Source organism: Budorcas taxicolor, chromosome 13, assembly GCF_023091745.1.
Source record: "Budorcas taxicolor isolate Tak-1 chromosome 13, Takin1.1, whole genome shotgun sequence".
In the NCBI taxonomy this organism is placed as follows: Eukaryota; Metazoa; Chordata; class Mammalia; order Artiodactyla; family Bovidae; genus Budorcas; species Budorcas taxicolor.
The window spans coordinates 35,779,591-35,793,603 of NC_068922.1; positions in this window are offsets into that span (position 1 = coordinate 35,779,591).

Consider the following 14,013-nt stretch of genomic DNA (forward strand, 5'->3'; position numbering starts at 1 on the left):
AGACTCTGATGCTGGGAGGGATTGGGGACAGGAGGAGAAGGGGACGACAGAGGATGAGATGGCTGGATGGCATCACTGACTTGATGAACGTGAATCTGAGTGAACTCCGGGAGTTGGTGATGGACAGAGAGGCCTGGCGTGCTGCGATTCATGGGGTCGCAAAGAATCGGACACAACTGAGCGACTGAACTGAATTGAACTGAATTGAAACAGCAGGACCTTGTTGTTTAATCCATGCTATATGTAACAGTTTGCACTTGCTTAATCCCAGACTCCCAGTCCATCTCCCCTCCCCCATCCTCCTAACCGGGCTCCCACAACCACAGCCTCTGTTCACTATGTGAGTCTGTTTCTGTTTCATAGATAAGTTCATTTGTAACATGTTACTTTAAATTCTTGAAAAGTCTCCCTTGAGATGTTTCTGGGACCAGATCCTCCAGAAACGAGAATGGAACCAGCTTGCATCTTGGGGCCCTAGGGCCAGAGTATCAAAACCGGGAATAGGGCCTTTGCCCTAAGTCACCAGCCACTCCTTTATCACACGTTTGATTCTTACACATGCATCGTACAAATTATTTAAAATAATGTCTTCAACTCTTTAGAGAATGGGGAACAAAATGTTTTAAAAAAAAGTATTAAAAAACCGCACCAGGTGACCCTTTTTTCCTAACCCAACACTGGAACTTGCACAACCATTGTCACGTTTGTTTTTCAGAGAATTAAATGTCACTGTTGTGCAGCTTTCCCCTCTCGGAGGGGTGTCCTCTCTGGCCGGACAGAACGGGCCTGGGCCTGGGTGTGGGTCTCTCTCGCCCTCTAGTGGCGAGAGTGAAGCAGCGCGCCCACCTGGGAAGATGGGCTGCGCTTTGCTACTGACACGGGAAGCCAGATCATTCTAGGGGAAGTTGAGACCCAGTATTTCAACGACCCTGTCTCACTATCACGCGGTAAAGTCAGTAAGACGGCTGTGAGCCCTGTTCCAGAAGCTTCATAGGGCTTCAGACAATAACGAACAAGCTCCTTTGTGCATGAGACCAGGAAAGGTGATGATAGCAGCAGGTCCAGGTGCGATGAGGCCCATTTCCATAACCTGGTTTTCAAATTCCTCCGAGAGCCTGTGTCTCCCACCACAACCCAGGGCGCTTCCTGAGGAGGAGTTCATATTCTGGGTGACCCTGGTTCATTTCTTGTTTTTTTCATATTTGTGATGGAAATGTGTTTACCGAACAGAATCCAGGAGAGGCATCGCCCCAAACCTCTAAGTTCTAAATGCGTGCATTGTTCCTACAAGCCCACAAGCTGTTTTGGCCAGCTTCAGCTTTTGAAAGCAAACAGAAAACCTCCAAGCAGATGAATTAAACAAAGCCATCCTCCATACCTGATTCATGTAAAAACAAAGAAAGGTGACGGACCATCCTGATTCTGTACTGAGGTGGCAGTGTTGGAGGAAGCAGCTGGGGGCTACACCCCCTCATGTGACCTGGCAACCTGACTCTCATTTGGGTTGAGATCAAAGCCAAGAAACTAACAGGGTAATTTGCCCTCCAACTCCACGTGAGTCACCAGTCTAGACTGATCAAATTAATCGAACAGTTCCTCTGTGTCCTAAGAGCTATATGAGGCCTTGTCAGCCACCTTTAAAATTAATCGTAAAAATGATCACTCCAGTTTCTGACTTTAGGGCTGAGGAAACCGAGGCAGTTCGATGCCCACCCACCCCCCACCCCAGGGCCAAGCAGCTGCACAGAGACTCTGGGCTCAGGGCATTACTGTAGGGCCGTCTCAAAGCTGGAAAGTTATTCCCGGACATTGCAGTCACTGGTAAATTGTGGTAGACTTCTCCTTGAACCAGGGTGTGGGATGAAATTGTTGGTGTTCTGTGATTCCATAGAAACATCTTGACGTTATTAAGAGGTCAAATTACCTCTGGACCAAAGGAGAAATTTGAGGGAGAGGGGAAAAGGAAAAGAGATAACTTTTGCTCCTGAGAATCAGGCTGTTTACGAGTTAATTGAATCACCATTACTCTCAGACTTCCCTTACTTCCTAGGAGCCTAAAGTAAGGATTTCTGGGAAGTTTTTCTGTCATTCTAGAATTTCAACTTTCGTTGCAGAAACCAGCCAGCTTAGGTAGCTGGCAGTGACTCTCTTCCCTGATGCTGGGTTTTATTTGCAATCTTCCTCAGCTCTGTCCGACCTTGGCCTTCTCCTGGAGAAAATGTTTCCCGACCCTGACCCTGACCTTGGCATCATTCCATACATAAACAGCAGCAGTGAGAATCACAGCCTTCCCACCAGCCAGGATGCTCACGCCCACAAGGAAAGAGGCCTCCAGGGAAGGGACCCCTCAGGGCTCTGACCAAGGTCCACACCAGATTCCATCTTCAGGAGAATGGAAGGACCCTCCCCACACACAGTCACTCCTGGAGATGACATCATCTTCCAGGCCATCAAGGAACACAGCCCAGATCACCCCAGGGGCCCTGCCCTCCAGGGACCCAGCTTCCCTCCTCCTCTGAGTAGCAGGTGCATGGAACTTTGTGGTGTGGATGCAGGAGAGACAGTGGGAGCCCTGCTGAGCATCACCTTGACCCCAGCTCTGGGTCTGGGTTTGGATCCGCTCTCACTAAGCCCCGTGGGGTTGCAGAACCTCAGCTACAGAATAAGCCAACCTGAAAACTGGCTTCTGGAGTCCCTCTAGGCTCTAGAATTCCACAAACCTTCCCTGTGATGCCTGCTCATGTTGTGGAGGGCCAGTAATAGGCTGGCAAGCGGGAGGAGGGTGGGCCTTCAGAGAGAGAGAAATAAATAACACAGGCTACCACTCTTAAGTGGAATCTTATTTTAAAATGATATAAATGAACTTATTTACTAAACACAAATAGACTCACAGATTTTGAAAACTAACTTCTGGTTACGAAAGGGGAAAGGTAGGAAGAAGTAAATTAGGAGCTTGGGATTAACATATACATACTACTATATACAACCAAGGAGAAGGTGATGGCACCCCACTCCAGTACTCTTGCCTGGAAAATCCCATAGACAGAGGAGCCTGGTGGGCTGCAGTCCACGGGGTCACGAAGAGTCAGACACGACTGAGCAACTTCACTTTCACTTTTCACTTTCATGCATTGGAGAAGGACATGGCAACCCACTCCAGTGTCCTTGCCTGGAGAATCCCAGGGACGGGGCAGCCTGGTGGGCTGCCGTCTATGGGGTCACACAGAGTCGGACACGACTGAAGTAACTTAGCAGCAGCAGCAGCATATACAACCAACAGGGACCTACCATATAGCATAGGGAATTCTACTCAATATTCTATGATAACCTGTATGAGAAAAGAATCTTAAAAGAGTGGATATATGTACATGTATAGCTGAATTGTTTAGCCAGCACCTGCAATTAACACAGCATTGTAAATCAACTAACACTGCAGTATACTTTTTTTAAAAAAGGTAAGGCCCTTGTTCTTGGCCTCTACAGCAGCTCCAAGATCAAGTGCCTGGTTCCCAAACATGAACAAGTGTGAAAATTATCTGGAAGGCTTGTTAAAGCAGATTAATGGGTTTCTGATTCAGTAGGTCAGAGATGGGGCCTGAGAATCTGCATTTCTAGTTAGTTCCCGGGTGGCGCTGATGCTGCTGATTGGGGACCACACTTTGAGAACCTTTGGCCTTGAGCTTCATAGAGACACCAAGTACTGCCCCCTGTCCTCAGGAGATGTGTTGAAAGATGGCTGAGGGATTGTACACCTGCTCTACCAACAAGACAGGGGCTCCTCCAGATAGATGTCAAGACCTGCAACTGCCAACAGGTTTCCAAATAACCTACAACTTGTCTCCTGGGGTTAGTCTCAGAGGAGAATATAGTGATAACTAATATAGTGGTTTGCAGTTTTTGAAGAGCTCTGCTGTACTTCTTTTTTTCATCCTGACTACCCTGTGATACATAGAAAAGAGATATTATTATCCCTGTTTTCAGAAAAGGAAACTGTAGTTCCTAGTGATCCCATCTTTGATCATATCAAAAAGCTGAAAGGCAGTGGAAGAGGGACTCATGACCCAAACCAGGCACGAGTGGTAAAGAATCCCCCTGCCAGTGCAGGAGACGTAAAGAGACACCACTTTGATCCCTGGGTTGGGAAGATCCCTTGGAGAAGGGCTTGGCAACCCACTCCCATATTCTTGCCTAGAGAATCCCACGGGCAGAGGAACCTAGCGGGCTATAGTCTATAGGGTCACAAAGGGTCATACACAACTTAAGCACCTTCGCACGCACATATGTCTATGTCTAACTGATTCATTTTGCTGTGCACCTGGAACTAACACAACATTGTAAATCAACTACACTCAAATAAAAATTAGAAAAATAATAAATTAAAAGTACTTGATCATCAATACCATAAAAAATCCTTACCCCTTCATCCCAGGGTTCTCACCTGTCACGGGGCCCTGGATCTCTTATTAGCGATGCTGTGAGGCTGGTACAGGGTGGGGTGGGGGCATGAGCTCTGACTAGTGCCATGAGAGTTGAGCAGTCAGTCTGACCATCAGACTCCTGTCCCAGCAAGCCTGAGGCCCTGTGACAAGGTTCTAAGGGCAAAGAGAAGGACAGCTATCGATGGCTTTCTGGCCCACCTGAAAGTTGGATCACTAGCCTCCCAGTCCCAGTAGGCAAGAGACGGGCTGGGCCTAGAAGGAAGGCAGTGGCCAAGCAGAGAAGGGCAAAGGCTGGTCTGTGTGTGGACTGGGGTGCAAACAGCCATAAGAAAAGGAGAAAAAAAATTACTAAAATAAGTGTTTGACAAAAATGTACTAAGGTTTTGGAAAAATGATTTCCAGCAAACTGAGTTTGCTAGAAATCCAGAGTTGCCAGTGGGTCTCTGCCTTGATGTCTCCTTAGCTTGGGTTTCACGCACTCAGCCAGCGAGCTTCTCACCTAAACCTGGCAGCACCTACACCTCTTCTTCAACTACTTCATTGGTTTGAGATGCAAATCGCTGGCTTTTGAGTTAACGGTCCAGCCGGGGTGCTTTTCTGCTTATAAACCTCCTGGCCCTATATCCACCCAAAGCCTTTCTTCCCCAGGGTTCGGGGGCTGTGGACAGGTGCACTCTGGACTCGAAACGCCACCTGCCTCCTGGCAACGCCACACTGGGGTTGTGATTCCTCCAGGTTTTGTTGTTGTTGTTGTTTTTAATAAAGATGGGTTTAACGGAGCTGTCTGTCATACACTTGGTGGCAGTCTTCATGTCTTCCTAAGCCTTTATTTTTTTTATTTTAAAAATGAGAATAGAATAGCTACTTTATAAGGCTATTGGGAAGAAGAATGAGGTGTTGTGTGCCAAGCACCTGAAACAATGCCCATCGTGGAAGATGCATCTGGCTTCCTTGTTACGCTGCCCTTGTCTGGTGAGGCTGACCCTGGGACTCCGAGGGCTCTGGGCAGGGGCTGTGTGCTGCCTGGGTCATATGATCTGAGAAGTGAGGCCTAGGTGTGTTTCCTGCTTCAGAGTCTCCCTCTGTTCTCTTGTTGACCAAACAGAGGTCATGATGACAATTCCTGCCACCTGGGAACGTCACGAAGATTAACTAAATATCACCCAAGAGGCTGTTCCATAAGCCATAAAGATCAGTTACTATATTCTAAGGTGTTGACAACCCTAGACAGTGAGTTAAAAAGCAAAGACATCACTTTGCGAACAAAGGTCAGTATAGCCAAGGCTATGGTCTTCCCAGTAGTCACATACAGTTGTAAGAGCTGGACCATAAAGAAGGCAGAGTGCGGAAGAATTGATAATTTTCAAACTGTGGTGCTGAAAAAGACTCCTGAGAGTCCCTTGGACTGCAAGATCAAACCAGTCAATCTTAGAGGAAATCAACCTTGAATACTCATTGGAAGAACTGGTGCTGAAGTTGAAGCTCCAATACTTTGGCTACCTGATGTGAAGAGCTGACTCACTGGAAAATACCCTGATGCTGGGAAAGATAGAATGCAGGAGGAGAAAGGGGTGACAGAGGATGAGATGGTTGGATGGCATCATCAACTCAGTGGACATGAGTTGAAACAAATTCCTGGAGATAGTGATGGACAGGGAAGCCTGGCGTGCTGCAGTCCATGGGGTCGCAAATAGTCGGACACGACCAGGCAACTGAACAACAGGGGCTGACATTTGAGGATGGACCGTGACCAGGAGGATGAGGATGAAGGGAGAAGAACCAGGCAGATGCTATCACAGACTTCTCCCACCCTTAATTATGCCCAAAGGCAACCTGCTATCTTTGAAAAGTCCAGTTCCCCAAACACAGTGGTGTCACTGGGACTGGTTCATTCCACAGGCAATAGTTTACTGTCAGTCTTTGAACTGAGATTTTGCAGACTCGCCGTGTGTGTTCCCGGGTCAACAGCATGCAGAGATAGTGCCAGATGCTACAGTCTCTGGTATGCATGTCCTCCAGGCTACAGGACCACCCATCCCACCCCAAGTCAGCCAGTGCTGCAGAGATGGGGTGGCCAGAGCAGGGGCCAGAGGGAATGCAGTTTTCCCCTAAGGCACTTCTGCTCCACCAGCTGAGGCCCCCCGAGCAAATGGCAAAGGCAAAGTATATAGACCCTTGCTGTCCAGCCTGGACTGACCTTTGAACAGGCGAGAAAATAAATAAACACAGAAGAGTTAGGTTATCACAAGGTTCATTTTCTTCTAAAGTAACAGAAGTCACGACCGGTGTGTTGAAGTCTGATACCCCCTCTCTCCCTCCCCCTGCTACGGGGTCCTCAGTAATAACATTACGAGCTCAGGCTGGAATGTCAACTTGAACTTTAACATTTGTGGCACAATCAACCATAACTCCATTTAAGGTCCTTTTTTTTTTTTCTTTAAACTTGATTGAGTGTTTTAATTTACCCTGCACTTCCTGAGGCCCTTGGGTTAAAACAACATGATCTAATGCAGTGAAAACCAGCAAGAAAATATATTCCTTACTTCCAGTAGCACCAGGCCGATTGAATCCACCCAAAGCACCCTTTAACAGTGTTAATCAGCCTAAAGACCAAATGGTTTTCTCTCCTTTCTTTATGTCCACACAGTCAACTCAGAAGCTGACCCTGCCTCACCCCAACTTAGCCTTTTGTTGGCATATAAACATTCATAGTTTCAGGAACAACCAAGCATCTCTTGGAGCTAAAAGTGTCACTGAGTAGCTGTGAGGCTGATTAGACCAGGTGGTGCTAGTAGTAAAGAACCCGCCTGCCAATGCAGGAGACGTAAGAGAGGTGGGTTCGATCCCTGGGTTGGGAAGATCCCCTGGAGGAGGGCATGGCAACCCACTCCAGTATTCTTGCCTGGAGAATCCCATGGACAGAGGAGCCCGGTGGGTTACCAGTGAGCACGCAAAACTGAAGCAACTAAGCGCATATGCAGAGACCAAGAAGAAAGAAAAACATTCAGGTTTCCGTATTTGATTCTAACTCTGTAACTCCTGCCAGGAGTGGTGGGGGTGGGGTGGGGTGGGCGGAAGAACTCTAATACTCTTGAGAACATAAAACCAGGAGAAGGACCAGGAAGACATTGGTACTGACTTGGGCTTTAAAGCAAAGACAGGACTTGGTAGATGAAAAAGAGCAAAGAGGACAGCCTAGTGAATGGAGTCACACGGTGAAGGTGGGTACACACAGCTGAGCATGGCAGGCATGCACTCAACAAGTATTAACAGAGCAGGTACCTTATGCCAGGAACTGGACCAGATCACGGAGACAGCGAGGAACTCAAATATCTCTTGGAACTTGCATTCTCATGAAGGCAGACTGACAGCAAAACACAGCTGACTAACATAAGGAGATGCCAGGTGGTAGCAAGTACTCAGGTGGAAGAACAGAGCGAGGAGGGAAGCAGGGAGCCATGAGCCACTGTCAGGAGTAACCAAGGGATGCTGTGCTGTGCTTAGTCGCTCAGTCGTATCTGACTCTGCGACCCCTTAGGCTGTAGCTGCACAAAGCACCCCCCCACCCCAACGGGCTTCTCTGTCCATGGGATTCTCCAGGCAAGAATACCGGAGTGGGTTGCCATGCCCTCCTCCAGGGGATCTTCCCAACCCAGGAATCAAACTGAGGTCTTCTGCAATTGCAGGCAGATTCTTTACCAGCTGAGGAAGCCCAACCAAGGGATACCTCTCTACAAATGAACATCTTAGTAAGGTCTGGGGGAGGTGAGGGAGTGAGCTGGGTAGCTCAATGGGGAAGAGCCAGAGAGGACACCTATTGTATATTCTGAGTGCTTCTGAGCAGTAAATCCATCCTTAACAAGGGAGAAGCTCTCACCAAATGACTGCAGGTCTGGAAGCTTATCGCAGGGTCCTACCTTCAACTCTCCCAAACCCAAATTTCTCCAGGCAAGCTGCTCGGACTACAGGAGAACTCAGAGCAGATGGCAACCCTCCAATACTGTAAATGCAGGCTGGCTTTAATACAAATTTCTGGAAGCTTGATGCATGAGGGCCACAAAATACAGGAGGTTTGTGCAAAGTCTGAGAACTTGCAGCATCACCGCCCCAAATAAACTCTGAGGGAGGAGACGCCACAAGAAGGCTCCGGACATGGGGGAGGTTTTCCCAGCTCCAGCCTAGATACGTCACCGTCTTCTGGTTGTACGTCCAACCCCGATTCAGTTTTCTACAAAAATAAACGCTCCCAGCCCTGATCCTGCAACGTTGCTGAGTGCAGACCTCATCTGGCATCAGCAGAAGGCTTCCAGAGCTCATGTTGAATCAGGTACCTACGAGCCCCTGGAAGAAATATCAGGCCCCATCCACAGGTCCTCTCGGGTGTCACTGGCGACAGTGACTGTTCAAGGCTCAGAGGGTGTCTAATTAAGCCATCATCACAGAACTCGGATTCCTCACTCCTCCTTTGAGTCAGAAAGTGTCAGCATTGACTCTCAAGCAGCTGCCTTGCACACTTTGCACATGCCCGTGTCTCAGCTGTCTGCTGAGGGTTCTCCCTCCCCCGAACCCAGTTCTTTGTGAACTCAGATCCCTGACCCGCCCCAGGCTGGAGGAGAGCTCTGCACTCCCACCGTGTCTTCCCCACTGCCGCCCAGGAGTCCCCATGCCCTTCGGCAGCCCTCCTAGGGCTCAGAGACCCTCCCAGCTGGAAAGTCTTCCTTTGCCAAACCTACACACGCGACAGTCCGGTCTCATTTCCCCTCGGAGCATCCTTAGTTGAGTCACGGGACGGTTCAGCACAATCCCTCTGGTGATGTCCCTCCACCTGCCTGGGGACCACAGGAAGTCACGACCCGAACCTCTCCTTACCTGAGTCATTCCAGATCCTCTCCAGTGCTCTGCCCTGCCTGGCACAGCCTGGGCTTTCAGAGCCCAGGGCTGGACACCACACAGCCTGGTGAAGGTCTGGCAGGGACAGAAGAGCTGTCCCCCAGCTGGACTGCAGCACCCGCACCCCCACGCCCTGATCACAGAGCTGGTGGCAGAGGTGCGAGGTGGGCATCCTAGAACAGGGAAGTCTCTGTGTGGTGAGACACACGAGTCCATCGCTGTCACACCTGGGGACCCGAGGGGTGTTAGAAGGCCTCGGTGAGAGCACACAAGAGCAGACGCCCAGGCCTGGGCTTCCGGTGTGGAACCCCAGCACCAGGTCCACCTAGAGGCTGCCCTTCTCCCCACAGGACAGGCGTTCAGGCAGCTCCCCGAGGCAGAGGCCACAGCCTCACGGTCCCTGAGGAGCCTCTAGGACCTTAGTGCCCCCTGAGCAGGTTCTCAAGGAGAACCCCCCTGTCCAGCACCCCCAGCCTTTGGCGAAGGGCCTTCACCCCCAAGGTAGGGGCCCAGGCAGCAGCCTGACCCCGTGCCACCACCCCACACATCAGAGAGCACCCAGGACCAAGAAAGGGGCCCCCTTCTGCAGAAAGGAAACTGTTCCTCCCAAATATTTATTTGGCACCTGGCAGAGCAGCTGGGGCAGAGGCGGGGGGGCGGTGGGTGGTGAAGGTTCAACATAAGTTTCCAGCACCTTCTATAAACCAGGGTTATGACAGTGTGGTCAGACTTCACACCTTAGCACTGCTGGCTGGCCCAGCCCCCTCCCCACAGAGAAGAGGTTAGAGGAGCTTATTAACCGGAGGAGGAGGGGTCCCTTGGGTCTGAGGATGGGGAGAAGGGGGAGAAGGGAAGGGGAGGGGGCAGAATGGGGGCCCTGACTTCTATGTGCTCCCTGGCTTCCCTTCTACCTGCCTATCTTTTCAATGGGCCTCTAGAGGCTTCCATACATAGAAGTTGCATGTGACTCCCCCCTCCTCCACGACTCCCACAGAAGAGGCCTTTCTTTCTTGGAGTCCCATCTCCTTACCGCCCCACCCCCAACCCCCGAGGCCCCCCGACCCTCTGACAAGGCAGGCTTGGTTCCTCCTGAGAAACAATCAGCTGGTTGGACTCTGTTCAGTGGTTGGAGCAGAAGTAAAGAAAAACACGGACTTGGTCTCTTCACCTCAACAATGAAATCCGTTTTTGTTCAGCCCTTCTTCCAGCCGTCGGTGGGCCAGGGAATGCCTGTCCGGTGGCCTTAAGATCTGCTCCCCACTCCGCAGGGGCTCAGAGAGTGAGGGTTGGGGTCACTGGAGGCGCCAAGACAGTGGACGTGAGCTGCACGGCCCCAGACCTGCGGTCTGAGTGCTGGCTGTGCCTCCGATGGGCCGGGGGAGCTTCGGTCCAGGGCACAGAGAGGGACAGTCAGTAGCCAAGGAGGCACAGCGCCATCTGCCCTGCCTCCTCTGACTGCACGGCTGCCAGCCTACCTCACCTCGTGTTGGGATCTGACCGCCAGGGGTCCATAAAGGGCTCACGAAGCAAAGTGAAGTCGCTTGGTCGTGTCTGACTCTTTACAACCCCATGGACTGTAGCCTACCAGGCTCCTCCATCCTTGGGGTTTTCCAGGCAAGAATACTGGAGTAGGTTGCCATTTCCTTCTCCAGGAGATCTTCCCAACCCAGGGACTGAACCCAGGTCTTCCATATTGTAGGCAGACGCTTCACCGTCTGAGCCACCAGGGAAGCCCGCAAAACAAAGGCGGGCTCTTCTGGCGCATGACCTCGTCTGATGCGTTCGGCAGGTCCCTGGTGCTTCTTTGCGTCCTTGCCCCACTGGGGTCCCTCCACCCCCAGAGGACCTAGGTCCCAGTGAGGCTGCACCCATGGTCACACCCCTGCCCTCGCCTGCCCAAGACAGAAACCCCTCCCTGGCACCTCCCCGGGCCTTTCCTAGAGGACCCCCCCCAGGAGGCCAACATCACTGCTCCTCTGAGCCGCCTGAGGGCCCCGAGGACTGAGTGGGGTAAAGGGGTCCTTCCACCAGATCACAGTGGCCAGCGCGGCGGGCACCCACAGTGACTCTGCATCGTCCGCAGCCAGAAACCTCCCTACCACACTCCTTGATTCTTCCCAGAACCCTGGGGTCACCCTGACCCCTCCCCTCTCAAACTGTCATCCGTTCCATCAAGCATCTCGGTTGGCCACCTTCCTGGTCCTCCCAGAACCCTGTGTCCTGTCTCTGCCAAGCCTTAGCATCTCAAGCCTGGACCACCGCAGTAGCTCCCAAGAGCCATGCTTCTCCTGCTACACCACCTCCATTCAGGTGTTCTCAACACACAGCACTTGAAGATGGCAGCATGATGTGCTCTGACCAAACCCTCCTGTGGACCTGTTTCACTCGGAGATAAAGCCAAAGTCCTCACGAGGCCTCCCGGGCCCTCTGTGGCCTGGATCTGGCCACTCACCCAACCTCGCCTCCTGCTAGTCTCCCCTGCTGATCACTCCACCCACCGCACCCAGGCCTGCTCTACCAGCGGGCCTTCACAGCAGCTTACTCTTCCTGATGTCCCCCCCAGACGTGGCCAGCTCATTGTCCTCCAAATCTCGACTCTGTGTTTCCCGCCAACCATGCTGACCTCCAACACACTATTCAAAATGGCAGAAACAGGGGACTTACCAGGCAGTCCAGTGGTTAAGACTCGGAGCTTCCTCTGCAGGAGCCATGGGCTCAAACTCATGTCCATCGAGTCAGTGATGCCATCCAACCATCTCATCCCCTGTTGCCCACTTCTTCTGTTGCCCTCAATCTTTCCCAGCCTCAGGGTCTTTTCCAGTGAGTCAGCTCTTTGCATCAGGTGGCCAAACATGAGTTTGAGTTTCCCTAGATGGGGAACTAAGACCTCACATGCTTCTTGGCCCCTCAAAAATTTTTTAATTAAAAAAATCTTTTTAATGACACTGTGCACTACACATCCATCTGGATGTTCTTACCCTGTTCTGCTTTTGCTTTACTCCTACCACTTATCACCTTCTAACTCACTGTGTAATTTACTTAAGTATCATTGGGAGGACTAATGCTAAAGCTGAAGCTCCAATACTTTGGCCACCTGATGTGAATTGCTGACTTGCTGGAAACAACCCTGATGCTGGGAAAGATTGAAGACAGAAGAAGGGAGCAATAGAGCATGAGGTGGTTGGATGGCATCACTGACTCAACGGACATGAGTTTGAGCAAACTCCGGGAGATAGTGAAGGACAGGGAAGTCTGGCGTGCTGTAGTCCACCAGGTCACAGAGAGTCGGACACGGCTTTAGCAACTGAACAACAACAACAAGAACAACGATGTTTACCGTTTAGCGTCTGCTTCCCAGTGGAAGTGCGCATGTCCGCAGGCCAGGGAATCTTGAGTTCAGTGATGTGTCCCAAATACCTGGGACATTTTCTGGCATACGAGAAGGAGCTCAGTATTTCCTCATGAATGGGCAAGAAGAATGTCACCCTTTACCAACAGATGTCACAGCTTGTATGTGGGCCCTGAAGCCACCCTTGCTGGTGCTGCCAGACCTTCCAGAGCCCTCGGTGAGAACACTCCTTTCTGCTAACTCGTAGGTGCGTCTGACTCTCAGCAGTGCTGCGCAACTGGGATTAAACTGGTATCACCGGTTTAAGCCAAAGATGGAAGGAGATATGAAAAAGGGCAGGAGGGCTGCTGGAGGCAGCCTTTTCGATGTAGTTCCATGTCAGAGAAAGTGAAGAGGAGGAGGCATTCTGGTCTCATTCACAGACCTGCTCTAACCCCCAATCACACATCACTACATGGGCAGGTGAATGAGAAGAGACATGCAACGCCCTGAGCAGTCACTTACGCAAAAATAACTAACGAGCTCAGTTTGCTCATCCCCATCATGCTTTCTCTTGACAGGATGGCAAAAATGAAGACCTGACTGAGGAGGAAACAAATGCACACATTCCTGGTTTGAATAGAACCTCCAAGCTGAGTCTCAGCTTGTCCACGATATCCTCTTGGAACACAGCCACCTTAGTTTCTTCATCTTCCAATCCAGACCCTTTCTGAGAACAGAAAGCCTAGCCCTAAACCACACTGTGAGTTTCTTGCAAGCCAGGACCCTCGCTCCCCTGGTCTTAAGGCATTAAGTGTTCATGGTTGTTGAGCTAGACGCTGGTGTCCTTGCCTGTGATCTAGCCATTATTCCTAGTTCATCTGGGCTCCCATCCCTGAGGACTGGTCCTGCCATCAGCCCCTGGCTGGCATCTTTCTGTATAAATGGATCACTCTCCACTTTGGGCTGCTGTCCCCCTAGACTCCTGACCTGCCCCACCTACTTGCTGGCACTCTCATCAAATGACCCCCTTTTCCCTCCCTCTCCTTCTCCTGTTTCCGGTTAGCACAGTTTCTTTCTCCTCCAAACCAGTCTCCAGCCCAGGGGTACTGGCACATTTGACAGTCAAGCTCACTTTTGTGATTAGAGTGGGTGATAGGTGACTAGACCTGAACCCTGCCAGCCACAGCCTTTAGCTTTATCGAGAGTAGATAGAGGGGGTAGGCAGGCGGCTTCCGGCAACAGCACATCCTTCCTGAAGTATCCATGTTGCTCAGATAAATTTTCTCCTTTGTTCCCAGGCTCTACCCTAATCTGCTCATCTCCAAGTGAACAGCTAAGTGGTTTGTCCATAGG